The sequence below is a fragment of the Pan troglodytes genome, chromosome 8 (genome assembly GCF_028858775.2).
Source record: "Pan troglodytes isolate AG18354 chromosome 8, NHGRI_mPanTro3-v2.0_pri, whole genome shotgun sequence".
Taxonomy (NCBI): Eukaryota; Metazoa; Chordata; class Mammalia; order Primates; family Hominidae; genus Pan; species Pan troglodytes.
In genome coordinates this window covers 98,357,148-98,384,731 of record NC_072406.2, presented here as the reverse complement: position 1 = coordinate 98,384,731, position 27,584 = coordinate 98,357,148, and the positions used below count along the sequence as shown (strand labels likewise).

The following is a 27,584-nucleotide window of genomic DNA, read 5'->3' as shown; positions in this document are numbered from 1 at the left end:
CATGCCCTGGGCATTGTTTGGTGACATGCTTTTACTTGATGGGCTTTGCAGCTTTTGCTCCATATTGCCCACTTGGTTCTACCCCATTCTTTTTGCCTGTTGCACAACATTCTGCAGAGTGGGCTTTATTCCTCCATGTCTTGATTCAGGTGGCTTCTAGTTCTTGGCCGTCACACAGGGCTGTAGTGCGCAGCCGTGGATACATCCTCATGCATGTATCTCTAAGTACTTCTAGGGGTTGGATTGCTAGAAAGCAGAGCGGCTGGGCTGCAGGAGATTCTGTTTTCAAATTAGGAAGCTAGAATACAGTGATGAGATGCCAGTTACCAAAATAAGGCAGAGAAAGGAGAAGTGTTCTGGAGGAGAACAGACCTTGTTCTGGCCCCTGTTGTTTCCATTCTTGGGTGCCATCTTGCTGAGAAGTGTGATTGGGCAGAAAGTCAGGGACAAAATCCAAAATCAGAGAACCAGATAAAATGCAGCAAGGGCCCACTTAGGTCGGCAGCAGCTCTTGTGAGAAGCGATTTGAGGATTGAATTATCTGCAGCTTGGTGGGAGTGAGCGGTGGGAGTGAGCAGTGGAAGGGAGGGAGGGAGGTGGTGAGGGCTGGGTGGTCCCTTTGGTGTGTCCTGCACTGAGGGACATCCCTCTCTGGTGGAATGGAGACAGGCTGGCAGGAATTCAGAAAGGAGGGATTCTGAGGTCTCTGACAGGCCTGGAGCTGGGGGATGGGCTGATGTGAGCTGAGGGGTCCCAGGACTGGGACTAATGAGGAAATGGTGCAGAGAATAGGGTGCAGTATGTCAAGGAACTTTCCAACTGTCAGAGTTGATCTGAGCTGGAAGGGGCTGCCTCTGTCCCCCAGGGACCCACCCTGGGTACTATGGCAGGAAGGTTCATAGCTCTGGTGTGCCCACAAGCCCCTGGATGATTGGCCGTCATGAGATAGAGGTTCTCCCTAGAGACCCTGGCATGGTTTCCTCAGGCCTAGAGGCCCACCAAAGGCCACGTGGTTGAGCTTTGCTAATGGATCATAAAGAGAATAACGTGCCTTGCGTTGCTTCTCCTAAAGGAAGGGAATCAAACATTGACTGTGTAGTTACTCTGTGCCAGGCACACAACCACAGTTCCTGTATTGGTCTTTATAGTAACTCAACAAGGTAGGCATCTGCCACCAGGTCAAATAAGGAGCAGGCTGGGGGGACCCCAGCTGCAGGTGGCGATTCAGATCTCAAGCCCTCACTCTCCTGACTGCACCCCAACCACCCTGAGCTACAGGTGAGTGCGTTCTGGATACCATGTCCTGGGAATGAGGAGAGAGTGGAGGATGCAGGTAGGGTGAGCTCCTGAGGCCCCAAGTTAGGCGATGCTGAGGCTGGATGGGGCTAAGGGAACTGGGAGGCATTTTTTCATTCCCTCACCTTCTCTTCTGTCTTCCTTGCTTCCCATCCTCCCGGGCTCTCCTGAGACACACGCTCTGGCCTCTCACACATGCCATTTGCAGAGGGACCCACACACAGTGGAGCCTTAGGCCTGGGACTCAGGCTCTGGGAGGCTGCATCCTCACTGTGGGGCCTTTAAGGATTTTGTTGCTGGAGACCCTTGTGGTTCTGTGGAATCACCACATATATCGGTGTGAACATCACCTGTTGGCCCTGGTCCTGTGTGCTGGATTCTACCTGTGCTCTGGGAAGTTCCTACTTTGCTTTTGTAGTTTTTTGTTTTATTGTGGAAAAATATATATACAACACAAAATTTACCATGTTAACCATTTTCACGCACAGTTCAATGGTGTTAAGCACAGTCATATTGCAGTCACTACCGTTCATCTCCAGAAGGTTCTCATCTTCCCAAACCGAAACTCTGTACTCATTCAACAAAGACCCCCATTTCCCCCTCCCTTCAGCCCTCAGCACCCACTGTTCTCCTTCCTGTCTCTTGACTTTGACTATTCTAGGGGCCTCATATAAGTGGACTCGTACTGTATTTGTTCCTTGAGACTGGCTTATTTCACTTAGCATAGTGCTTTCTACTTTCCTCCACACTGTGGCATGCATCAGAACGTCCTTCCTTTTTCAGGCTGAGTAATATTCCATTGTGTGGATAGACAGAATTTTATTGCTCTATTCATCCATCGATGGACACTTAAGGGTTGCTTCTACCTTTGGTCCACTTGGCTTTCTGAGGGTGTTGGGAGAGGAATGTCGTCTCTTGGAGCCTCCGTGTGTGTGTGTGTGCGCAGGTGTCTGTGGGTGTGTGTTGCTGCAACAGGATTGTATGTGTTTGTGTGTGGTGGGCATTTTTGTGCCACACTGTTTGGAAGACATCCATTCATCCTTCATTCTGCCACCAAACTCACCTTCCTTAACTCACTGCCCTGCTTAGACCCCTGAATGTCTCCCCCTCTCCTTAAGGATCAAGTTCAGATCCCTTCTCGCAGTGCACAGGGCCTTCAAGGTCTGTCTCTCCCTGGCCTTTCTCTCATCACTCCCTCAAGACCTCTGTGTCCCAGCGACGCAGGATGGATCAGCAGGGGTGCCATCAGGAACACATGGCCCACTCCAGGTCATTCAGAGGAGGGGATTTAACATGAGGAACTACTGACAAGTGTTGGCAGAGTTGAGGACAGGTGGAGTGGAAGCAGCCCAGACTAACAACTGGGCAGGGCTGGAGTGACTCCCAGGGCTCGAGGGATGAATGGGAGAGATGGTCCTGGAGCCATGACTGTCCAGTGGGTACTGGGACCTCATAGAGGGGCCACCCTGAGGGAACTGGGAGCATGTGGAAGACCCAGCCATGGCCAGAGACACTGGAGGCAGAGAGAGGGTGAAATACCTGGCTTCCTCTTCCTCCTGTCCCTGAGTCTCCTGACCATGCTTCTCAGTGGTCAGTGGTAATCAGCAGGATAGGGAGTCTGGGAAGGGGAGGGGTGGGCACTCCAGAGGGAAGAACAGGGGAGGGTGGGGGATGGATGTGACTGCAATCTGCACTCCCCACCACACCCAGGGACTCACCATCCTGAATGTGTCCCAGTCACACCCCACCATCCCACATGGCTCCCCGACCTGGACCAGCCACCTCACTGCCTGAAAGCTATTCCTCCATCCTCAAGACTTATTTGAGCGTCTCCTTGTTTTGGAAGCTTCCTCTCTTCTCCTTGTTCCCCTGCCAGGTGGGCTGTCCCTTCTCTGGGTTCCACAGATGCCCTCTGTGCATCTCACCCCAGGTTACTGGGCCATAATTACTGACTTCCTTTTCTCCCTCCCTCTGGACAGTAAGCTCCTCCAGGGTGAAAAGCCTGCTTTACCTGACTTTGAGTCTGTGGCATCAAATGCATGTAACAGGCCTGAGCAGATGCTTATTGTGCGATTCAGCAACTAGGTTAGAGGTGACAGAAATAAAAAGCCCAGAGATCTGGAGCTCTCTCTCACACACACAATATGTGCACGTGTGTTCACACAGGCACATGCATTTGAGCACACATAGATGCATGTGTGCATGCACGTACACACTCATGCATGCATGCACGTACACACTCATGCATGCATGCACGACTATGCACACACGTGCACATAGACACATGCATGTGAACACCCACACATCTGAAGTGCCTGTAGTCATTAAAGTTAGAGGCGCAGATGAATGTGGTCTGAGGCTAGCTATGAATCTTACTAACAGTCACCAAGAAAGATCAATACATTTAACTCTTTTCTTCTAAGTTGGCACGAGGTTTCACTGGAGGGCCTCGGGCAGCTCAAGGTGAAATTCTTCCTGAGGCCTTCCTTCTAGCCTGGCTTGTGCAGGGAAGGGAGAGCCAGGTGAGCTCCAGGGGCCCTGCACACCTGCAGGATGGGGATGGGCATGTCAGGGGTGCCTTTGGTTCATCTGGGACCTAACCAGGTCTTGGCTACTGCCACTGCAGTCAGAGGACCTGGCTACAGAGCCAGGCTGTAGCCATGGGGCACTGCCCAGCCCCTCCCTGACACCAGCACAGCCAGGCTTTGTGGGCCCCCACACCTGTTGTGGGGCCCAGGGGCAGCAAAGGGAGGAGGTATGTGGGGTGCCCTGGAGCCTGTGCACAGGGGCTCGTGTGAGCCACTGGGCCACCTCTTCCCAACTCTGTGTTTGGTCACAGCACTTCAGTGACTAGAAATCAGTCCCGGTGGGAATATTTACTCCATGGAGGCCAGTAAGTGCCACATGTCAGAGCTTCTTATTCTGGAGGGCCGGTTAGGATCACACCATGTGTCCCACTCACAGAGTGTTTGTGACCTGCTTGGGGGTGGGCGACTAGATGGTGACACAGAGGATATTCAAGGTAACAGTGTGTTTTGAAGGGAAGGCAGGAGCCTGGGGCCGAGTCACGGAAGGCATGCTCTGGACTTGCACTGGGTTTTGGAAGGCAGGGAGGGCTTGGGCAGAGGGAGACAGAGGTCCCAGGAGGTAACAGCCTGAGCACAGAGAAGCACGAGGGTCAGAGAGTGGGGTGTTAGCAAGGAGGGTTAGGTGAGTTTTCAGGCAAAAGAGAAGGGCCTGGAAAGCCATGTTAGGAGTTGGCCTTTGTCCTTGCAGGGCAGGGGTTCTTAGTGGGCACAAGAGCCTCCTCCCACCTCTGGCCCCGGGGACATTTGGCAGTGTCTGGGGACATTTGTGTTTCTCTGTCATAACAGGGGATAGGGAGGAGTACTAGTGGCCTCAGTGGGTAGAGGCCAGGGATGCTGATAAACATTGCACAGCACCCGCTTAAGACAGCCCCTGACAGTAAAGAACTTTCTGGCCTCAAGTGTCAATAGTAGGTAACAGGGCATAGGTAATAGGGAGCTATTGCAGGTTCATGGTCAGGGATCTATAAAGTTGTGTTTTTAGTGCAGTTTGTGGAATAGAGTGGAAATGCGTGCATATGATGTGTGTGTGTGTGCGTGTGTGTGTGTGTGTGTAGAGGGTAGGGATGCTGGGGAAAAGGAGACCACAGGCAGGGGAGTAATGAGGAGGCTGTGTCAGGACTTCTGGGTTGGTGATGAGGGCTTACTGGGGGTGGTAGCAGTGAGACCACAGCATAGAAGACACATGGGGCCACTTTGTAGCAGGAAGTGACGGGAGTTGGAAGCCGACTAGTTAGGCCAGGTGGAATGGGAAGGTTGACATCAGAAGTTCCCCAAAGGTCCCATCACTAGCCTAGGAGGCCAGGGGTTCCATCATACCAAAGAACACGAGAGAGTTGAAAGGAATGACAGTGAGTCTGGTTTGAGTCCTGGATTCCAGGGTCACATAATATCTGAGCTGCAGACATGACCCCCACTTTTAGAGAAGGGGAGTAGAGCTTTGAAAGTGCCAGCAGGTGCCTGTGGGTGTTGAGATGCAGGAAACCAGAGGGAAGTGGCTTAGGATGGTGGAAAATGGGTGTTTCACAAATCTGCCTGCTTCTTCACTGGTGTGGATCAGGAGAGCCCTGGGCCTGGCAGAGTGGGGCTTCAGCCACAGATCTCCCTGTGTCAGACACTTGGTTCCCGCTGTGGCTCCTTGTGGTTAGAATTCCAGAACTGGGCTCAACTTATGCTCTGCCACTTGTCTAGTTGGACCACTCTGACCTTCTTTGCATCTTCATCTATCAAGCAGAGATAACACTGGCACCATCCCCATAGCTTAGATAGTGGATTAAATGGGATCACTGATGTGCCTAGCACATTTGGGGTTCCGTTTTGGTTATTCTTTAATAGGGGATGTTGGCAGTGGTGGGTGATGGATGATGAGAAGAATAGATATGTGTCCTGTAGCCCCAGGGCAGCCCTGCCAACCTGCTCAGGCCCCGAGAGAGAGGGAGGTGCTGTAAATGCTTGTCCCCACCCCTCCCAGCCCTCTGGCATTCTTCCTGTATGCCTTGGGCACAGAGGCTTCTCTATTCCTCAGGGAGTGGGTCTTGGCAAAGGAACCTGTTTCTAGGCTTAGACAGCGGGCTGGCAGGGGGATGGGGTAGCTTGGCAGAATGGAAGATATGGACAGGCCAGGCCTAGCAAGGGCTGCTCTCCTGGTGGGCTGCAGCTCCCATTTTCCCTCTGGCCTGGTTTGTTGGGGAATGAGCTGGTCCCTGAAGGGAGCAGAGCCTGAGCCCTTGTTGGCATGGGGATGGCATCAGCATAGCTGAACAGGCATTCTAGCCATGCAGGGACTCAGCCTTGTGCTAGGGGAAAAGTGGGGTTTAGATCTATGCAGCTTTTCTGCTTATTTTCTAGGCACCTTTGAATTAACTTATCTTTCCATCTGTGCAATGAAGAACTAGTGCCCAACTTGCTGCAGTCCATGTAGGAGCCATACATGCTCACGCCTCTATTCACTTCACCATGTTTGTCACTCATCAATACTAACTGAGGATCTGCACTATAAGGGGCTGCAGAGGATGGACAGGGCAGGGCAGGGCAAAGGCCTGGAGTCCTCCTGGAGTCTTCACCCAGCCCTTCCATCACCCACCAATGGGCTTTTGGTGGGTCTCTTCCTTCAAGACTTATTTCCCTTCCATCAATTAGGACAGGGCTGGGGGTGGTCCCTGTGACTCTGACATCTCTAGTTGTGTGTCTTATGTAGCAACTGTGAAGTTAAAGCTCCTTAGGAGATGGGTGGTGGGAACTTCTCCTTGAATTATTCCTCCCATGTAGCTGCCTTATGGAAATGAGCCGATAATGGCCAATTCCATGTGCAAATCAGCTCTGGGCTCAGCTCAGCCTGAGCAGGCGTGATGCCTCTTGCACTATAAATACCTCCCCTGGAACTAGCGCAGCCCCAAGAGTAGCCCCAGTGCTTCTCAGCTTGCACAGATGCCAAGAACATCGCCTGTTCTTCCTGGGGCTCCCCAGCCTCTGGCTGCTCCTGGGAATCTCACATTTCCTGGTCTCGTTCAGTGCTGGGTCCCTTAGGGATATTCATTAATTCTCATAAAACCCTGGGAGGATAGTGTCATTAGCAGCACTGGATGATGATTTAGCACTCAGACTCTGGTGCAGACTGTCTGAGTTCAAATCCTGCCTCCAGCCTTTCTAGGTAGCATGAACTTGGGTGAGATACTCAATGTCTCCATGTCTCAGGTTGCCTGTAGGCATCTACATCATAGCCTTCTTGTAAGGTATAGAGAGCTGGCACCAGAATAACACTCAGTGCCTGTCTCATAGAAAGTGCTTATCAGATGCTTGATATTATTATCAACCCAATTTTACCAATGAGGAAATGGAGACTCAGGGAGGTGAAGTAATTTTTCTGAGGTCGCAGAGACAGCAAATGGCAAAAGAGGTCTGAGCCCCGCCCCGCCCCCAATGACCATACTTTTCCTACCACAACCCACCTGGATCTCTGTCCTCTGGGGATGGTCAAATGATAAGGTAAAAGCTAAAAGGGATTTGGGGCTGCCTTTCCTTGGCTCTTCTCTGGGATGTCCACCAAGGCATTGAGTGTCATAGAAAACCTGGTTTCCCCAGCTCAAACCTCTAAAGCTAGTCCAGAGGAACAGTTGCTTCTGCCTGGGAGTTAGTCTCTCTACCTCAGTTTGCTTCTCTCTAAATGAATAGATCAGATCTGCTGGACTCTCTTGTGGCTGCATTGATCTCTGTGTTTTGTGGCTATGGTGTGCTTCTTATGTGCTCTGAGGTTGTCACCCAAGGAAGTGATGAAGTGGTTGCTTGTCATGGGGACAGGAAAGAAGAAGCATTTGAATAATCACTGCATGCCAGCATTGAGTTTAGTGTTTAAAAAAAACTGGCCCCATGGAATTTTCGTAACACCTCTGTAAGTTAGGTACTTTTGGCCCCATTTTCCAGATGGGAAAACTGAGGTTCAGGCAGGCTATTGAACTTGATTAAGGTCACCCATCAAGAAAGACAAACACTGGTGGCTATGAAGCTTGAAGCCCCATTGTCCCTTAGAGAAGCAGAAAGTCCTCAAATTACTTGAGCTTCCACCTAGGAAGCTAGGAAAAAAGAGCAAATCAAATCCAATATAAGTAAAAGAAAGAATAAATGAATATTAGAGTGGAAAATGATGAAGTGGAAATCAGAAAAACAATAGAGAAAATAAATGAAACAAAGAGTGGTTTTTCATGAAGATAAAATTGATAAACCTCTGAACAGACTGACTGGGAAAACACAAGAGAGAAGACACAAATTACCAACTTCAGAAATGAGAAAGGTGACATCACTATAGATGCGAGAGGCATTAAACAATCATAAGGGAATGTTTTGAAAAACCTTATGCCAACACATTTGACAACTAAGCTGAAATAGACAAATTCCTTGGAAGACACAAATTACTAAAGCATACTCCAGAAGAAACAGAAAGCCTGAATGGTCATATACTGATTAAAGAAATTGAATTTCTAGTTTAAAAACCTCAGAGAAAGAAAACTCCAGACGCAGATAGCTTCACTGTTAATTCTGCCAAATATTTAAGAGAGAAATATTACAAATTTATGCCAATTTATCCAGAAAACTGAAGAGAATACTTCCAAACTTATACTATTAGATCAGTGTTATCCTGGTACTAAAACTGACCGAAACGTGACAAGCAAATTAAACTGATGTCCTTCATAAGAACTTCAACAAAAGGTTAGTAACAATATATAAACAGAATACTTCATTGTGAGCAAGCAGGGCCTAGTCCAGTAATACAAGGCTGATTTAACATTCAAAAATCAAGTGACGTAATTCACCATTATTATAGACTTAAAAAGAAAACACGTATGATTATGTTGTAGCATTTGATGAAATCCAACATTCAGTTATGTTAAAACTGTCAGCAAACTGGGGATATAAGGTAACTTCCTTAACTTCATAAAGGGAATTTATAAACAATCCATGAGGAACATCATACTTAATAGTGAAAGACTATATGCTTGTCCCTTAAGATCAGGAGCAAGACAGGATATTTACTCTCACTGTATCTATTCAGTGCTGTAGCTGAGGTTTTAGCCAGAAAATTAGGCAAGAAAAAGAAACAAAGATGCCCAGATTGGAAAGAAAAAAATGAAAACTTTAAATTTACTGATTATATGATCATCCATGTGCAAAATTTAGTGGGATCTACAGAAAAATACTAGAATTAACAAGTGAGTTTAGCAACATTGCAGTCTAAAAAATATACAAAAATCCATTGTATCTACATACTAGCAATGAACAATTGAAATCAAAATAAAGAAGAATACTATTTACAATAGCATACAAAATGGGAATTATTTAGGGATAAATCTGACAAAAATCAGCAAGATCTGTACACTGAAAACTACAAAACACTGCTGAGAAAAATTGAAGAAGATCAAGATAAATGGAGAGACATACTGTGTTCATGGATTGGAAGACTCATTACTGTTAAAAATATTAGTTCTCCCCAAATTAATCTATAGATTCAATGTAATCCCAATAGAAATCTCAGCATGCTTCTTCTTTTTGGTAGAAATTGCTAATTGTAAAATTTGTATGGAAATGTAAAGTACCTAGAATGGTCAAAACAACTTTGAAAAGGAAGAATAAACTTGGAGGACTAACACAACACGACTTCAATTTCAATTTCACTACATGACTACAAGATTTCAATTGTCCATTGCTAGTTTATAGATACAATGGATTTTTGTATATTGATGTTTTTATACTGCAGTGTTTCTAAGCTCACTTGTTAATGCTAGTAGCTTTTTTGTAGATTCCATTGAGTTTTGTACATAGATCATCATATGATCAGTAAACTAAAAGTTTTAGTTTTTCAAAGTTATAGCTTCAAAACATTAAAAAGCTACAATAATCAATACAGTGTGTTTTTGTGTGAACATAGAGAGATAGATCACTGGAAGAGGAGAGACAATCCAAAAATGGACCCCCACTTATATGGACAAATGATTTCAACAGGGTTGCAAAGGCAATTCAGTGAAGAAAGAATAAATAGTCTTTTAAACAAATGGTGCTGGAACAATTAACTTTCTGTATGCAAAAAAAAAAAAAAAGAAAAAAGAAATATACTACAATCACCTTGCCTGTATGTAAAAATAAGTCAAAATGCTTTACAGACACAAGAATAAACCTTAAAAATATAAAACTACTAGGAGAAAACACAGTGGAAAATCATTGTGACCTTAGGTTAGGCAAAGATTTCTTAGATGTAACACTAAAAGCACAATCCATAAAATAAAAAAATTGATCAGCCAGATTTTATTAAAATTAAGAACTTGCACTCTTTGAAAGATTCTGTGAAGAGGATAAAAAGCCAAAACTGAGGAGAAGTATTTATGAATCACATAGCTGATAAAGAAATCATGTATAGAGTACAAAAACTCTTAAAACTCAGTAATAATAAACAGCACAGTGAGAATTGGGCAAAATATTTGAATAGACACTTTACCAAAGAGGATACGTGGATGACAAGCACATGGAGAAATGCTAATTATTGATTAGGAAAATGCAAGTTAAAGCCACAGAACATGCTATTTCATAGCAGTGATTAGAATGGCTAAAATTAAAGATGATTGACTATACCAAGCATCAGGAAGTTTATGAGGCAACTGGAATTCTCATTTACTGCTGCTGGGAATAATGTAAAATGCACTACCAGTTTGGCAAACTGCTTGGCGGTTTCTTAAAAAGCTAAACATACACCTATCATATCAGTCATTCTACTCCCAGGTATTTACCTGAAAGAAATGAAGGCACAAGTCCACATGAAGATTTCAGTAGCAGCTTAATTCATAATAGCCCCAAACTGAAAACAACCAAAATGTCCATTGGCAAGTGAATGAATTAAAACATTTTGGGCTGGGCGTGGTGGCTCATGCCTGTAATCCCAGCACTTTGGGAGGTTGAGGCAGGTGGATCACTTGAGGTCGGGAGTTTGAGACCAGCCTGACCAACATGATGAAACCCTGTCTCTACTAAAAAGACAAAATCAGCGGGGTGTGGTGGCGCATGCCTGTAATCCTAGCTACTTGGGAGGCTGAGGCAGATGAATCGCTTGAATCTGGGAGGCAGTGGATGCAGTGAGCTGAGATCATGCCATTGCACTTCGGCCTGGGCAACAAGAGTGAAACTCTGTCTCAATAAATAAATAAATAAATAAATAAATAAATAAATAAATAAATAAATAATTGTGGTATATTTATATGATAAAATACTACTCAGCAATAAAATGGAATCAATTATTGGTACAAGCAACAACATGGATGAATTTCAAAATAATTAGGCTGGGTGAAAAAAGACAAAAAGAGTATATACTGTGTGATTACATTTATACAAAACTAGAACATAGAAACTAATCTACAGTGACAGATTGCAGATCAGTGGTTGCCTGGGGACTGGGGTCGGGGATAGGGAAAGAAAGACCGCAAAGAAGCACAAGAAAATTTGGGGAGTATGTTCAGTATCCTGATTGTGTGATGCATGTGTCAAAAATGCATTAAAAATTTACATTTTAATACATGCAGTTTATTGTATGTTGCACATTATTACCTCAATAAAGCTGTTGAACAAATTCCGTTGCCTTTTCCTGATACCATGCTGCCCGTCACAGGGGTTCTTTGTCCATGCCAAAGAAACCATCACTCCTGAATTCATTCAAATAATCGCATATCCCTTATGGTCTGCAAAGACTTGTTAGTTTGAGAATCCATCTGTGTAACATTTACCACATAAGCAAGCGGTGCTGACTTGCTGGAATTCCTGTCACACACGAGAGAGAAAGGGTGGAGCAGTCAGGATTATATTATAGCAGGGACCCGAAATGCAATGAGCAGTTTCAACGAATAGTCCTTGAAATGTATGACAAAGGAAGCTAAGTGCATTGCAATCTAGAAGCTGACATCACAGTTTTTATCTCCATGTTATAATTTTCTTCCTTTATCACCAGTCTGCATTAAGGTTTATTAGTACATCTCTGGCCTGCTCAGAAGCCATCAGGTGGGGACAGATTAGTGTGTCGGTTATGGAACAGTGGTAGGCAGAAGCCGATCAGATGAACTCAGACAGCACGGTAATTAGCATGCCCGAGACACCAGGCTGCCGCGCTGGGGCGGCCTTGGCCAGTCTCACTGTGGAGCAGTTTGTTCCTTTCCACAAAGAAATTCATTAGTGGCGATCAATGGCATGCAGTGTGGAGGCTCCCCCACTGATGCCTGGAGTCTCCATGGCCCGGAGTCGCCCCCTGCTTGGGGCCGGGAGAGAGGTATCCATGCCAGCTCTCTGGCTGCTCACCAGGGCCATTGGGCAGCCCCTCAGGGTTAGGCTACGGGGAAGCACTCGCAGACCCTGGAATTCTGCATGCAGCCATGGTCTCACCCCATAGTCTCAATGGAAGGGCGAGCACACAGCTCTAAGGCTGTCTGCACCCACGGAGACTGATGTGGAATTGATGCAGGGGTCGAGTGCGGAGTCTGAAGTCATTAAGCTCTTAAAGAAGCCCACTTCACTTTTTGTTGTTTGCTCCATGCCAGCAAATTCTAAGTACTGCAACACTAAGTTGTAAATTCATGTATTCGTCCAATGAGTATTTATTGTGTACCTTTTGCATGCTAGGTTCTGGGGATTCATGGAGAATGAGGGGGTCAACGTTCCTGCCCTCATGGAGCTATAGCCTGGCATAGGAGACAGAGAATAAATAACTAAGAAAGCCAACAAGATAAGTACCACTGAGTAATTAAGAAAACTTGTTATTTTGTAATGTCCTGGATACAACATGACTCTCTTAATCAGAGGTTCTTCCCCTGGGCTCATAGACCCCATAAGCTCCTTGAAATAGATATGGAAAAGTATGTGTGTGTCTGTGTTTCTGTTTTTTTCTCTAGGGAAAGTCCATACTTTTCACCATATGCCTAAAGTGTCTATACTTCAAGGAAGGGTGGACAGATGACTCTAGTTCACCCCTCAGGTGTCCATGGGCACAGGCATTCTTTCCTAATCCTTTCCTGGACCCACTGTGACTGTCTCCTCCTTGTTTCTCTAAATCGCTCCCAGAGAAGTCTGTTCCCATGTACTAGCGGGGCTGGGAGCTGTTGCTTCCCTCTCTGGGTTCATGTTAGTGTCCACTGGAAGAGGCAACCTACCTGCATTCAATCAGCATTGCTCTGCACCTCTGAGAACAAGCACTCCATTTCCCAGGGGAGAGCCAGGTCCTGGGGGCCACAGCTTCAGGGGCAGCTGGATGGGAGACCATGCAGCCCTGCACCGCCAGCCTGATCTCCTGGATTTGTAAGGTGATGGTTGCAGTGGGAGGCCTTGGGTGGGTGCAGCTAACCAAGTTCACCTGTGGGGATAAGAGTGAAGGTTTGTAAGCAAATACCAGGGAACGTGCCCTGCTCCTGGCACCTGTACTGGGGGTTGCTCTGCACACCTGCATGGTTGGGGGTGTGTGTGGCTTGTACAGCCTCGTGGCTGTATCCTGCCCAAGCACTGTGTGTTTGGGGGAGGTTCAGCCTGGGTTTGGCTGTCCTCATGGCCAGTATCCAAGCGAGGACCCTCACTTGCCTGCCCTGGTCCTCAGCACCATCTCTGCCCCTCCAGGTTAGCCTTCCCTGAGCCCAGAGCTTGCCAGTTCCCTTACAGAGCCTTTGGCCTCTCTGGTCTGGCACTGGTCTCCCCAAGCCCTATTTCAGGAGGGGGCTACAGGGATCTTATTGCCATTTGTGTCACAGTCTCTGAGGATGTTCACAGCCCAGTTCCCGGGCCTGGCCGCAGGTGGTGGAGCAGGCCCTCCCTCTGTCCAGCCCTGCTCCTGTGAGCTGCAGGCAGTGCCTTGTTCCTGCCTGCAGCTCACATGGAGAGGGAGCCTTTTGTGGAGCAGCTTTTGGCATATGTCGGGAAGCCTAGGAAGTGGGTGCATTTGGGTTTTGTTCTTTAAAGCTCCTGGGTGCTCAGGCCTCTGCCCAGCCCAGCTTGGGACAGGGAGCACATGGAGCTGGCAACCTTGGTCCTTCAAAGCATCATTGCCCCTGACCTCAGGGCCTGTCCTCTGCTCAGCAGACCACCAGTTTTAATTATGGTTAGGACGTGGTCAGTATGGGGCACTCTGAGGACAACCTCTGAGGTCCTAGAGTCACTTTTCTTACAGAGGATATAGGACTTTCACACCTGCCCAAGCATGGCCCTGGGCAGCTGTTCGATCACTCTGGGCCTCTATGCCATTTGTCGGTAAAATGAGGGGCTCCTGCCTGTGGCATGGAGGAGAGGAGTTGCTGAGCCAATCACTGTGGGCCCCAGGCATGGTGCCCACCCCTGGTGTTCTCTAGTGTCCTTCTGGTGCACCAGCCGGAGCCTTCTGCTCACAAGCTAGCTGGCGGCCACCTCTCCTGCACCTCTCCACCACTCCACCACTGGGCTGGCCTCCCTTTGTCCAGCCTGCTCCTGCTCCGCCCTGCCCACTGGCTCCCAGACTCTTGACTTGGCCTCTGCCATAGGCTGATGGAGCTTTGGTTTCTTTGTGGTGCCTCAGGCCTCTGCAAGGGATTCAGACCCTTCTGCGTCTTTCTGGACTCATTCTTTGGCTCCCTCCTGCCCATGTGCAGCATGGGATTCAGACTGAGGTGTGTGTGTAATAAATGTGGGCCTCCTCTTCTCTCCACTTTACGGGGGAAGATGGGCTTCCTCATGACCCTCTGGAGGATGCCCTGGGGAGGATCATGTTGTGGTGGTGTTTCATTGTTAGACCTCCCTGGATTGAAGTGGCTGAAATCCTAGCCGACGTTTATGTGTATTTAGACATGATGCACTGGTTTGGGCTAGGAGAGTCATTGTGATTGATTGGCTGTGGCCCTGAGGTTCGTACAGATGTTCCCATAGAGGGTAGGACACTGTCCCGTGGCCAGTTGGAGCAGTGACTGGGGAGCCAGGGAGCAGAAGGGGACTTGAGGCCCCACAAACTGTCAGAGAAAATGAAATGCAGTTCTCTGTGGCTCTCCACTTGCAAATTGTGTGACCTTGGACAAGTAAGTAGAACTGTCTGAGCCATAGTTTCCGCCCTTGAAAGCTGGGATGGAAGTGACTCCCTGCTGGGGTCGTGGAGGACCAGAGGAGGTCACCTCAGTGAAGCTGCCTGGCACGCCATCGGGGAGAGCCTCAGAGAAATTTGAATGAGTAAATGTCTGGCTGATCCCAGGAGAGCAAGGAGAAAGATGGAGGGAGAGGAAGAGGGAGGAGGGCTGCAGTCCGGGGCTGGGGCATGGGTGGGGGCTGCTGTGAGACAAGCCTGGCCAGTCTGGCTTTGTGAGCTGGTGGCAGGAAGAGGAAGGTAGCTGGGCTTGCTTTGGGAATGTGTGTGCTGTGGGCCCCAGTGGAGGCCCGGGAACTTAGCCCTGGGCGCTCATACTCAAACCTGTGTACTGTCTTGGGGGGATTTCTCCCTTCTGGGTGGGGATTGGGTCTGGAGCCTGGAAACACCTTTGGTCTGATGACCTAAGCCCCAGGCATTCCATCCCATCCTTGGCTCAGGCTAGGCTGGGACCTGGGATGGCTCCAGTCCCAGCTCTCCTATTAGCCCCAGGAGTGTGCAGCTGGGGCAAGGCCTGAAGGTAAACCAGACCCTCCAGCCTCTGCAATGCCTGCCCAAGGTCAAGGCTCTTGGCTCAAAGCGACAGAGAAAATTCTCCCCATCAGGAAACACTCTAAGGCTTCCCTGGACATGGCACTGGCTTTGAGGGTCTCTGGGCTAAATGGTCTCACTCCGAATCAAGCAGGGAGGCTGGGGAGAAACCATGGGTTCAGGGAGGGGAGTGAAATCAGAGCCTCTCAAAAGCAGAAAGGGCCAGGAGGCCTGGAGGTGGCTCCCAGGGTCTGATGCATGGAAATGAGGAGTTGCTTAGTTTAAGGAGACCGTAGTTCTCTGTGTGTAGAGCGCCCCGGGGTGGATGCACGAGCCGCCTGCTGGTCATCTGGAGGTGGCGCATGGGCTCTCTTGTGCCTGTCCCCAGTGGCAGAGGCCCTTCCTGGGCCTAACACCCTCATGAAATGGCCTATGAGCTTGAACCTGGGCCTGAATGTCCTCACTAATAACCCAGCACCGTTTGCCAAAAATCAGACCAGGTTGCCTCTGGAGAGCCTGTTAACTGAATGACTTGCTGTCACCCAGCCTTGCTTCTTCTCCCCCTGTCCCCCCTCCACTGCTCCCGCTTTTGTGTGCAAATAGGCAGGCAGGGGAAGGTTTGGGGCTGTGTCCAAAAGAAGGGCACGATGGATATAAAACGTAAGAAAAAAAATTCTCAATAATTTGGTCATCTGGAAAATCAGCCAGAGGTCATTTGGGAGACAAGTGATTTTGTGACCTGGTTTCTGGTGAGTTGGCCACTAGGAGAACTGCTCACTTGAAGATTTTGTCACTTGGGGAACTGACTTTGGAGATTTGGTTTTTGTGGAGTGGAGCTGATTTCTGAAGTGAAATCTCAGCACAGAGGTTTACAGGAAGCCAGAGTCCTCCTCACTTGAAAACTCACACCTCACCCCTGGTGCCCCTCAAGGCTGTGTCTCGGCTTTGTCCCCACGGAGGGGAGCATAGTATGTTCTTCACGGTGGTGGACTGGGATCTCTTTGTCTCACTGTCTCTCCGTCTCTTTTACACACATACTGGAGCCTTTGTTTCTGTCTCTTTCATGCACACACACACACATACACTGAAGTCTCTGTCTCGTGCACACACGCATGCACACGCTAAAGTCTGTGTCTCTGTTTCTCTGTAATGCATGCACACACAGGCACACACACGCACGCACACACTGTCTCGCTCATGCACATATACACACAATGGAATCTCTCTCTGCCTCTGTCTCTTTCTCTCATACACACCAAATGGATCTCTGTCTCTCTCACACACACATGCATACACATGCTAAAGTCTCTTTCTCTGTGTCATGCATGTGCACACACACACTGTCTCTGTCTCATGCACATACATACTGGAATCTGTCTGTTTTTCTCATGCATGCACACACACACCAAAATCTCTGTCTCTCTCATGCACACATGCATGCACACGCTAAAGCTTCTGTCTCTCTCTCTGTAATGCATGCACCCACCCCCCCATACACAGTCTCTGTCTCTCATGCACATATGCACACACTGGGATCTCTCTCTGTCTCTCTCTCTCTCTCTCTCCTGCCTGAAGCCTCCAGAGAAGTAAGTTGAATGTTGAGCAGGGTTTTCCCACGGGGTGGCTCAGAAGCAGCCGTAATTGGAGGGAGTAGGGAAAAGACAATGCACTGTAATTGGTCTAAATAACCCTTTTCGCTGAGTGTTAAAGGCAAGTAAGTTCTCAGGAGCAGACCTGGCTTTTTCCTCCCTAGGATTTTCTTGCTGTTTGGAAGTGCTTGTTCCTGGAGGGTGTGTTCATCTCTCTCGGGGGAGGTGGGGATCCTGGGTGCTGTTGGGGTTTGCTGCTATAGGGGGTGGGGGCGAAGGGCACCAGACAGTGATATGGTGGAAACTGTACCGTGCATGCCTGGGGCTGTCTCACAGATGCTGAGTCTGAACTCACCATTTCTCCTCCAGATCTGGTCTACTTTTGTCTTGGCTGGTGACATCACTGCCACTGGATGATGTTTCTTACTTTTGCCACGGCCACTGAGAAAGCTGACACCTTTTCACAGCTTTCAGTGATTGAACACTGACCTTTTCAAGCATCCTTGCATCTACTCCTCCATCTGCACCATTACAGTCCCTCATCATTTCTTACCTAGACTGGCACAATAGCGACCTATCAAGGCTTTCTGTCACCAATGTCTTCTTTCTCTAATTCACCCCATTGGTCACCAGAGGGGACTTGGGAATATGAGTCTGATTAGTCAGATCCAAGCTTGAAAACCTTCAGTAGCTCTTCATTGCCTCAGGGTCAAGTTCAAGCTTTGCAGCTTGATATCCAGGACCCTTTCCCACCTGGCCCCTCCCTTCTTTTGCACGATCATCTCCTCGTCTTCTCACTCATTTGCCTTTGGTCTCCAGCAGTGCTGAACTGCTTTAGCTCTCAGTGCATGCACAGGCTGCTCCTTGCTTATGCCTCCATTTTTTCAGGCCTCAGTGCCTTTGCACATGCTGATCTTCCTGCCTAGAAATGCCTTTCTTTCACCTCGTGCCATGATGAATATAATAAGGCCAAGTTCCCCATTCTTTTAGGTAACATTAGATACACTCTCCTTGTGCTATTTCTGTTCTTTTTTTGATGACAACTATCATGCTCCAACACTGTGCTATTATTCATTTGTTTCCATATCCTACTCTCCTCCTCCTTCAGCCCCAGAACGTGGTGTTCAAAGACAGGAAATACGCTTTGTTCACCTCTGTATCCCCAGCATCTAGCCCAGAACTCAGCCCAACAGCTGATCCTGGCTGGGCGCAGCAGCTGACGCCTGTAATGCCAGCCCTTTGGGAGGCTGAGGCAGGCGGATCACAATTTCAGGGGTTCGAGAACATGGTGAAACCCCGTCTCTACTGAAAATACAAAAATTAGGCCGGGTGTGGTGGCTCACGCCTGTAATCCCAGCACTTTGGGAGGCCGAGGCAGGCAGATCACCTGAAGCCGGCAGTTCGAGACCAGCCTGACCAACATGGAGAAACCCCGTCTCTACCAAAAATACAAAATTAGCCAGGCATGGTGGTGCATGCCTGTAATCTCAGCTACTTGGGAGGTTGAGGCAGGAGAATCGCTTGAACCCGGGAGGCGGAGATTGCAGTGTGCAGAGATTGCGCCATTGCACTCCAGCCTGGGCAACAAGAGTGAAACTCTGTCTCAAAAAAAAAAATAGTGATTCATTCCCCCTAAGTGAATTCATTCCACAAACATTTACCAAACACTCCCCTGTGCCAGGCACAGCTCTGGGCACTGGGGGTGCATTGGTGTGAGTGTCAACCACCGGGTTAACAGCGGAAAGGTCTGTGATGTCCTCGACAAGAGCCGTTGCAGTGGGGCAGTGGGCAGATGGGGTGGGTTCGAGAGATGGCAGGAAGAGAGGAAGTGGAGCCAGCTGGCTAGGTCATATGGAATTCTCTTTGTCAAAGGGTATGGAGGCATGGTGGCCATTGAAGGAGGGATCATGGTATCAAGAGGGAGATGTTTTTATAAAGACAGAGGGTAACTTAGGCCACCACTTTCTTGGAGTCTTTTTTTTTTTTCTTTATTGAGGGCAAAGAGGTAGAGGAAATGGCCTTTTGGGAGTAAGTGAGCGAGAAAGGGGAGAGAGAAATACACAGAGAATAACCAGATCCACAAGTTGAGACAGTCTATCTGTGGCTACTCCCTGTACCCATTCCTATAGCTATTGCTGTATCTATATCTAAACACATATACTTCCCCTGCCACACATATTCACACACATCTTTATGGAACTTTCAATGATTTCCAAAGATCCTGTGGAATACTGGTGTGCTGCCTTGTGGGGAGAAAAGAAGACTGAGCTAGTTTACAGTCCCACCAACAGTGTAAAAGTGTTCTTATTTCTCCACATCCTCTCCAGCACCTGTTGTTTCCTGACTTTTTAATGATTGCCATTCTAACTGGTGTGAGATGGTATCTCATTGTGGTTTTGATTTGCATTTCTCTGATGGCCACTGATGGTGAGCATTTTTTCATGTGTTTTTTGGCTGCATAAATGTCTTCTTTTGAGAAGTGTCTGTTGATGTCCTTCGCCCACTTTTTGATGGGGTTGTTTGTCTTTTTCTTGTAAATTTGTTTGAGTTCATTGTAGATTCTGGATATTAGCCCTTTGTCAGATGAGTATGTTGCGAAAATTTTCTCCCATTCTGTAGGTTGCCTGTTCACTCTGATGGTGGTTTCTTTTGCTGTGCAGAAGCTATTTAGTTTAATTAGATCCCATTTGTCAATTTTGGCTTTTGTTGCCATTGCTTTTGGTGTTTTGGACATGAAGTCCTTGTCCACGCCTATGTCCTGAATGGTAATGCCTAGGTTTTCTTCTAGGGTTTTTATGGTTTTAGGTCTAATGTTTAAGTCTTTAATCCATCTCAAATTAATTTTTGTATAAGGTGTAAGGAAGGGATCCAGTTTCAGCTTTCTACATATGGCTAGGCAGTTTTCCCAGCACCATTTATTAAATAGGGAATCCTTTCCCCATTGCTTGTTTTTCTCAGGTTTGTTAAAGATCAGATAGCTGCAGATATGCGGCGTTATTTCTGAGGGCTCTGTTCTGTTCCATTGATCTATATCTCTGTTTTGGTACCAGTACCACACTGTTTTGGTGACTGTAGCCTTGTAGTATAGTTTGAAGTCAGGTAGTGTGATGCCTCCAGCTTTGTTCTTTTGGCTTAGGATTGACTTGGCGATGCGGGCTCTTTTTTGGAAGTCAATGTGGCGATTCCTCAGGGATCTAGAACTAGAAATACCATTTGACCCAGCCATCCCATTACTGGGTATATACCCAAAGGACTATAAATCATGCTGCTATAAAGACACATGCACACGTATGTCTATTGCGGCACTATTCACAATAGCAAAGACTTGGAACCAACCCAGATGTCCAACAATGATAGACTAGATTAAGAAAATGTGGCACATATACACCATGGAATACTACGCAGCCATAAAAAATGATGAGTTCATGTCCTTTGTAGGGACATGGATGAAATTGGAAATCATCATTCTCAGTAAACTATCACAAGAACAAAAAACCACACACCGCATATTCTCACTCATGGGTGGGAATTGAACAATGAGAACACATGGACACAGGAAGGGGAACATCACACTCTGGGGACTGTTGTGGGGTGGGGGGAGGGGGAAGGGATAGCTTTAGGAGATATACTTAATGCTAAATGACGAGTTAATGGGTGCAGCACACCAGCATGGCACATGTATACATATGTAACTAACCTGCATATTGTGCACATGTACCCTAAAACTTAAAGTATAATAATAATAAAATAAAAAAAAAAAGAAAAGAAGACTGAGGAGGAAAGTTTAGACTAAAAGTGATTTAAGAGATGTATCAAACAATTGGCTATATGTATAGACTTTGTCAGGATTCTGATTTGAAAAAATTATAAAAAAAATGTGTGTGACCATGGGAAAATATGAATACTGGCTGGATATTGGAAGATAGTAAGGGTTTGTTTACTTTTTGTAGGTATGCTTATGGCATTGCATTTAGAAAAAATTCTTGTCAGGCCAGGTGCAGTGGCTTATGCCTGTCATCCCAGTACTTTGGAAGGCTGAGGCAGGAGGATCACTTGAGGCCAGGAGTTTGAGACCAGCCTGGGCAACATAGCAAGACCCTGTGTCTACAAAAAACAATAAAAATTAGCCAAGCATGGTGGCACACACCTGTAGTCCCAGCTACTTGGTAGGCTGAAGTGGGAGGATTGCTTGAGTCTAGGAGATCAAGGCTATAGTGAGACATGATTGGGCCACTGCACTCCGGCCTGGGTGACAGATATTCTGTCTGTTAAAAACAAAATAAAACAAAAACAGGAAAAATCCTTGTCTTTTGGAGACACAATTGAAATGTATACATGTGAAAGATGTGATGCTGGAGATTTTCTTCAACTTAATTTGGGGGTGGGTGAGGTGTAGGTGGTAACAATTGAAGTTGGGTAAGAGATACACGAGGCCCACTACCCTTTTTTCCAATGTTTGAAATTTTTTTATAATAACAAGTAAAATAAAATCATATAATAGCATTTTTTTCTTAGTTATACAGGAATCTTGTGTGCTTTTTATTTTAGATTTTACGGCCTTAACTTTTCTGGAATATTAGGTGCTGTTATCACTTGCCGGCTAGAGAGAGGAGCAGATGGCAGGATGGATGGATAAGTAATGAGCAAATATTAATGAGAACAGGAAACTATCAATCGAGTTTCCTGGACAGATTGCTTTTATCCCTGGATACTTCTGCAAAATTACATGCATATAATATAGTCATATTATTTTTTGCTAGAAAATGATTCATACCATGGGATTAAGTAGGGCAGTACTTTGCGGTGGGAGGGAGGTTTATAGAGGCTTAAGTGTGGGCTCTGGAGGCAGACTGCCTAGCATTGCACTCAGTAATCCTCTGACCTGGGGCAGTAACTCCCCATCTGCAAAATGATGATAAAGTAGGTGGATGCATGAATATGTACCTGATGTATACTCACACAATGGAGTATTATTTGGCCACAAAAAGTAATGAAGTACTGATGAGTGCTAGGGTAGCGATGAACCTTGAAAACATTATGCCAAGTGAAAGAAGCTAGCCACTAAAGACCACATATTGTATGATTCCATTTATATGCAATGTCCAGGATAGCTGAATCCATAGACACAGAAAGTGGCTGCCAGGGGCTAGGGTGGGATGGGGGTAGGGGGCTGTAGAGAGTAATTGCTGATGGTCATGAGGTTCCTTTTTGAGTTGATGGGAAAGTTCTGAAATTAGATTGTAGTGGTGGTTGCAAGAGTCTGAATATAATAAGCCATTCACTTGTACACTTAAGACAGGTGAATTTTTTGACATGTAAATTATATCTCAATAAAGCTGCTTGAAAAAAATATACCACCCACATTACAGAGTTAAGGATTAAATGAAAAACTGTGTGTAAAGTATTTCCTGGCATGCTGCGTAGGGTTTCTAACTCCAGGTGCTTCGCTGAAATCTTTAGGGAAGAGCGTGTTCCTCCGGCGTTTGCTTTCTGAAATGCTTGATATGAATCATGCTATGAAGACTCTGGAAGTGAGTGGTTTAGGTAGAATTACTATTTCAAGTTTCTAATGACCACATACTGGTCTGGAATTAAAAGCCTTCTAAATGGCCCTAAAGTAGATTATTCATATTGCTCCAACTTTTTGGTCTTTAAAACCATCTGTCTTTGAAGCTTGGAAATCTTTTAAACAGTCTACAGTGTGGCATTTCCTTGCACAGCCCCCACCCTACCTGCCTCTGCAGAACCTCCTCTTTTCCCATGGGACTTATGTGAATGCCTGAGCCCTGTTGACATCTTCACCCTCTGGGTCCCCACCTCAGTTAATAGAGGTAAAGCCAGTTAGTAGCTAATCTAATGGACTCATGATGCCCTAGTTTATCTCTCTTTCTTCAATACCTCCTTAATTGCCTAAAATGTTGTGGGAGAGACACAGAGCTAGCTGACCCACAGAACTGGTGGGGTTGGCCTTGGACTTGGGGATTTTCTTCCTTTCCAACTTTCAGGCTTGCATACCAAATCCCTGGGCTGGAGGCAGAAACGCTTCTGTTGCCCCAGGTCCCTTCCCTAGTGGTTCTCTTGAGCTTGAGAAGGATGAGAACCATCCCTTTAATTTAAGCTCTTGCTGCCCTGGCAGGTCCAAAGCATGCTTTTCATAGTGGCTGCACCTTGGGATCCCTTGGGAAGTTTCAAAAAATACAGGTGCCTTAGTCCTGCTTCTAGACACTCTGATGTAACTGGTATAGGGTAGAGAGTATTAAAACTTTGCAGGTGATTCTAGTATGCCTTGAAGTCTGAGAACCACTGCCTCAGAAGGAAGTCACGCTGAACGGGTGGTGGCGGTCTGAAGGCAGGGAAAAGCAGAAGTGCTTAATGAGTTGGGGGAGGAAGCGTGGGGGGTAAACGTTTTTCTTGACTTGAGTGTAGAAGAGAACCTGTGAGTAAACATGCTATTTTAAATGGGTTGGCATTTGGCTGAAAATAGACAGGAAGCACGGATCCAGCAATCCATTCAGCTTTTAGAACGTGACCCCAAATAGCTTCACTCCTGCTCTGACACATCCCCAAGAAGGACTCTTCCTCCTTTGTCAGCCAAACATGTCAGCAGTTGTCTTCTGGCACTTGGAGTGCGTGCGCGCGTGTGTGTGTATGTGTGTGGGTGTGTTTGTGTGTGTAGGAGAGAGACAATAGAAAGGTTGTGCATAGCCATGGCAGGCTCTCTGCAATGCTTCTTTGTGGTTCACTGGTCCCTTGGGGAGCAAAGTGGGGACCCTCCTAAAGATGGGCAGGCCCAGCAGGGAGAAGAGCAGGTCCATTCATTAAAGAACAGGGCATTGCCCTCTCCTGGGGGAGCTCACATTTGTGATGGGGCCTATGGAGGGCAGGCACTGTGCTAGGGCCATTATCTCCCGTAGGCCTCAAACGACAATCCTATGAGAAGCTCCACTTTACCGGGGAGTCAACTGAGGCTTGTGGTGCATCCAAGGACATACAGATGGTGGGTGACAGGGACCTGATTAGAATCGCTGTCCACTGGACCATGCCATCCGCCTGCTGGCTCTGAGGTGGCTGCTGCGGAGCTGACACCCCCAGATGCTCTGGGAGGGCTGGTACAGAAACCCAGTCCTGTGGGCTGGGCCAGAGCCACGCAGGCTCTAAGTGTCACCTTGGGCACAGTTGTGGTCCTCTTTGGCTGTGTGATTCCCTCAAGCCCCAGGCTTGCCTGGAGACCTTCTTGGGAGAGGTGGCTTGGGATAATGCTTTTCATTAAGGATGGGCGGAAAGGCCTGTCTTCTGAGAGTCCATGGCAGTGCTGATTCAGAACCCCAGGGCCAGGTGCCTGTGGCTTGCACGGGGCGCTTTCCTGCCCCGCCTTGGCCTGTGCGAGCTCCAGCTGTGCTCTGAGCAGGACAAAGGAAGTGACTGTACCTTGAAGAAGAGGGATCCTCAGAAGACCCAGTGGAGCCACATGGGCTGCCGCTGGGCTGTTTCAGCGGTAAATCTCCCGGGATGGGACATCTTTGGGGAGTTCCTCCTGCAGGCCATGGCAGGGCTTTGCCTCTAACAATGGGACATCTTCTGGGGACTCCTGAGTTGAACTGGCTGGTGGGGGTCTTCTGCCTGGGGATTGAAAGTGACCATGTTTCAGAAATCCCAGGCTGGACTGCTGCTGGAAACTGCTAGAGGAATTTTGTGCTCTTCTGACTTGCTGACTCACCAGGCCTTATGGGTTGCCCTGTCTGCTTTCCCTGAGGTTTCAGGCTTTGGTTCCCACCCTCGTTTTCTCCTTGGCAGCATCCCTTCCACCACCCCCATGATGGAACTGGGCACATGTGGGTACCCCTGTGCAGGGGCGTGCTGGAAGCTGGCGTCCTAACTCCATGCTTAGTAATATCCCTTGGTAGCTTGAAATCTACCATGGTGGAAATATTTACATCAAGGAAGTTGGTAAATGCTACAAGTCAGGGGTTTATTTACTTCCAGAGAGCCAGTTAAACCTTTCCTAGCACACCACTGCCCCTGGGGCTACAGCGTGGCTTGACAAGCTCAACAGTACTTGCCTCATTCTCTATCTGTTTGGCCTAAGGTCATTGCCGGAAGGCACCTATCTATCTCAGGGCAGTGTTTCCAGAGGCCACTGTGGCCCTTTTGGTCTGCTGTGACCAAATCCCTAGGTCTGACACAAGGCCTTCTTGTTGCAGTCCGGTCTAGCTCTTGCCATGATCCTGGATTGGCCTGGACCAGTGCACTGAAGCATCTTTTACGTCAGACACACTGTCCTTCAGCCTTCCTGCACTGGCATTGTGCACCCATGCAGGTGTGTGAGAGTGGGGAGCGAGGCCTGGCTGGAGCTGTGGGCCTGGGTCCCCTTTCTAGCTTCAATTTCTTTCCCCACAGACCGAGCTGAACTCACAAGGTCCAGCTCATACTCTGTGCCCAGGGAGTCTCCCTGAATGGTGCTGTCACCTGTGCCCCTTGCCTGGGATGCACACCTGCCTTGGGTCTTTGCACTGCCCTGTCCCCCAGGGCAAGTGGGTGAGTTAGAAGAAGGTCTTTCCAGAGGCAGGTATTTTGTGGGTCTTTGAGTATGTGACTGGGTATTTCTATGTGTCTCTGTGTGCAAAGCCTGAGTGTGTTTCTTTCCCTGCCAGCCTTACTCGCCGCTCTGCCCTGGGCTTGCTGAGGCTCCCTCAGGGCTGGGGTGTGTGAGGAAGGGCAGCTCCTCAGGGTGCAGTGGGCACTTGGCTCAGAATCCTTCCCACACCTGGCAGAGGGGATTCTGCATCCACAGGTGTTGTGTGGACAGCAGGCTCTTGGGTTCTGGAGATTGTCATGGGATCCCGGTTTCTAAGGGCTTCCCAGGGCTCAGATGTGCCCTCGGTAAACACAGCCCACAGCTTGGGCAGGGCCTCCCATCTCAGTGCAGTGCATGAGGGCGGGCGAGTTTCACTTTTCCCAGCCTGGGGTCACGCCCCTTGCCTGCATTGTCTCCTCGGCTCCACACACAGCCTGGTGAGATTGTGTGCCTATTTTTCAGTAGAAACTGAGGCTCAAAGTGGTTAAGTACCTGTTTACAGTCACACAGCCCATAAATGTCAGGAGAAAGATTTGCCTTAGACTCGAAGGTCCACGCTCTGTCTCACTGTCACCACACTGCCTCAGACAGGGAAGGGAGGTCCACTCATTCAGGCTCACCTTGCCCCGTAGTGCCTCTGGTGGAGTCCAGATGTTTTTGGGCTGCATTCATTTCAAACCACTGATGCCATGTCTGCCTCCATCAAGCAGCCTGCCTAACAGCTTCCCCTCTTCTTTGGTTTTCACCACACACAGTGTGCTCAAGGCTGTGGGGGTCTATGGGGCTTCTTGTAGCTCCTTCTGTCCTGGAGAACCCACTGTGAGCCTGGCCTGGTGCCTCTCTCGGTCACAACTGCTTGCCTCTGGGCCTCCTCTGCTGGAGCACAGTGTCTTCTTCTCACAGATGTCTCCTGAGAGCCTCAGGCAGGAATCCTAGGTGGTAGCTGCCGGAGCTGAGTCTGGTGCTTCTGTGAGAAAGGCAGTATCAGTCCTACTTTGTGTCTAACATCAGAGTCTCTAGAACATGCTGAGGAGGGCTGACTCTGCAGTGGTGGTGGGGCAGGAAGGCAGCAAAACCTCAGTTTCCTCATCTGTAAAACAGCTACAATGCTATGGACCCTGCCTGGCCGTGGGGAGGACCAGCTAAGATGGTGCACACCTGACATCTTGGCCAAAGTGTGAGGCTGCTGCTGGAAAGCCCGCCACTCCCGCAGCAACCACTGTCCCCACAGAACCTTGGCACCATTTGCCTGATCCTGAGGTCCTTGGGAACAGCCAGGGGCAGGGTGTCTGTGGTCTATGGGATCTGTCCTCTACTTCCTGGGGAGATGCTTGGTTCTCTTCCAGAGTGGGCAAGCACATATTCTGGGACCAGCTCGGTGGTTCCTTCTGGAAGGCAGGCACTCTTTCTTGGTGGGGCCTGCACTCAGGCCTTCAGTCTTCCTCTGTGGCCCCTTCTCCCTGATGCTCATCCTCAGGAAGACAGCAGCAGGGAGGGTTTGGCCTCCTGACTGGATGGACACCCTCCCAGGGCCCAGGCCCCTTTGTCCTGCTTTATTGGAAGCTCCTTGGTCCCCCGATAGATCAGTGCTGTCAGGACTGTGGAAAAACCTCAGGTCTCCTTGATAAGATTGTGCTGGGGTTTGTGGGGAAGATGACAGAGCTGCAGGGAGGGAGAGGCCTTCCCCTTCTACCCTTGTTGGCTGGGTCTTTTCTGGGCTGGGTGGGGGGTGCTCTCCATTCAGCCTTTCTGCCAATAGGCCCCAGATTCCTTGCTGCAGAAGAAAAGTAGCAATGCCCATAAGTTCCTGAATGCAAAGGCAGGAAGGTTTTGCACTTGAGATTTGGGACTTTGGTCTTGGGGCCTGGCTCAGGCTTAACTGTTTGGGAGGTAAG

At 48.1% G+C, this 27,584-nt stretch overlaps 1 protein-coding gene across 3 annotated transcripts in view; it reads left to right on the top strand.

Moving 5' to 3' along the window:
• The window catches only part of GRID1 (glutamate ionotropic receptor delta type subunit 1), a 779,753-nt gene that overhangs the window by 175,077 nt on the left and 577,092 nt on the right, over window positions 1-27,584 (top strand). The window lies entirely within an intron of this gene.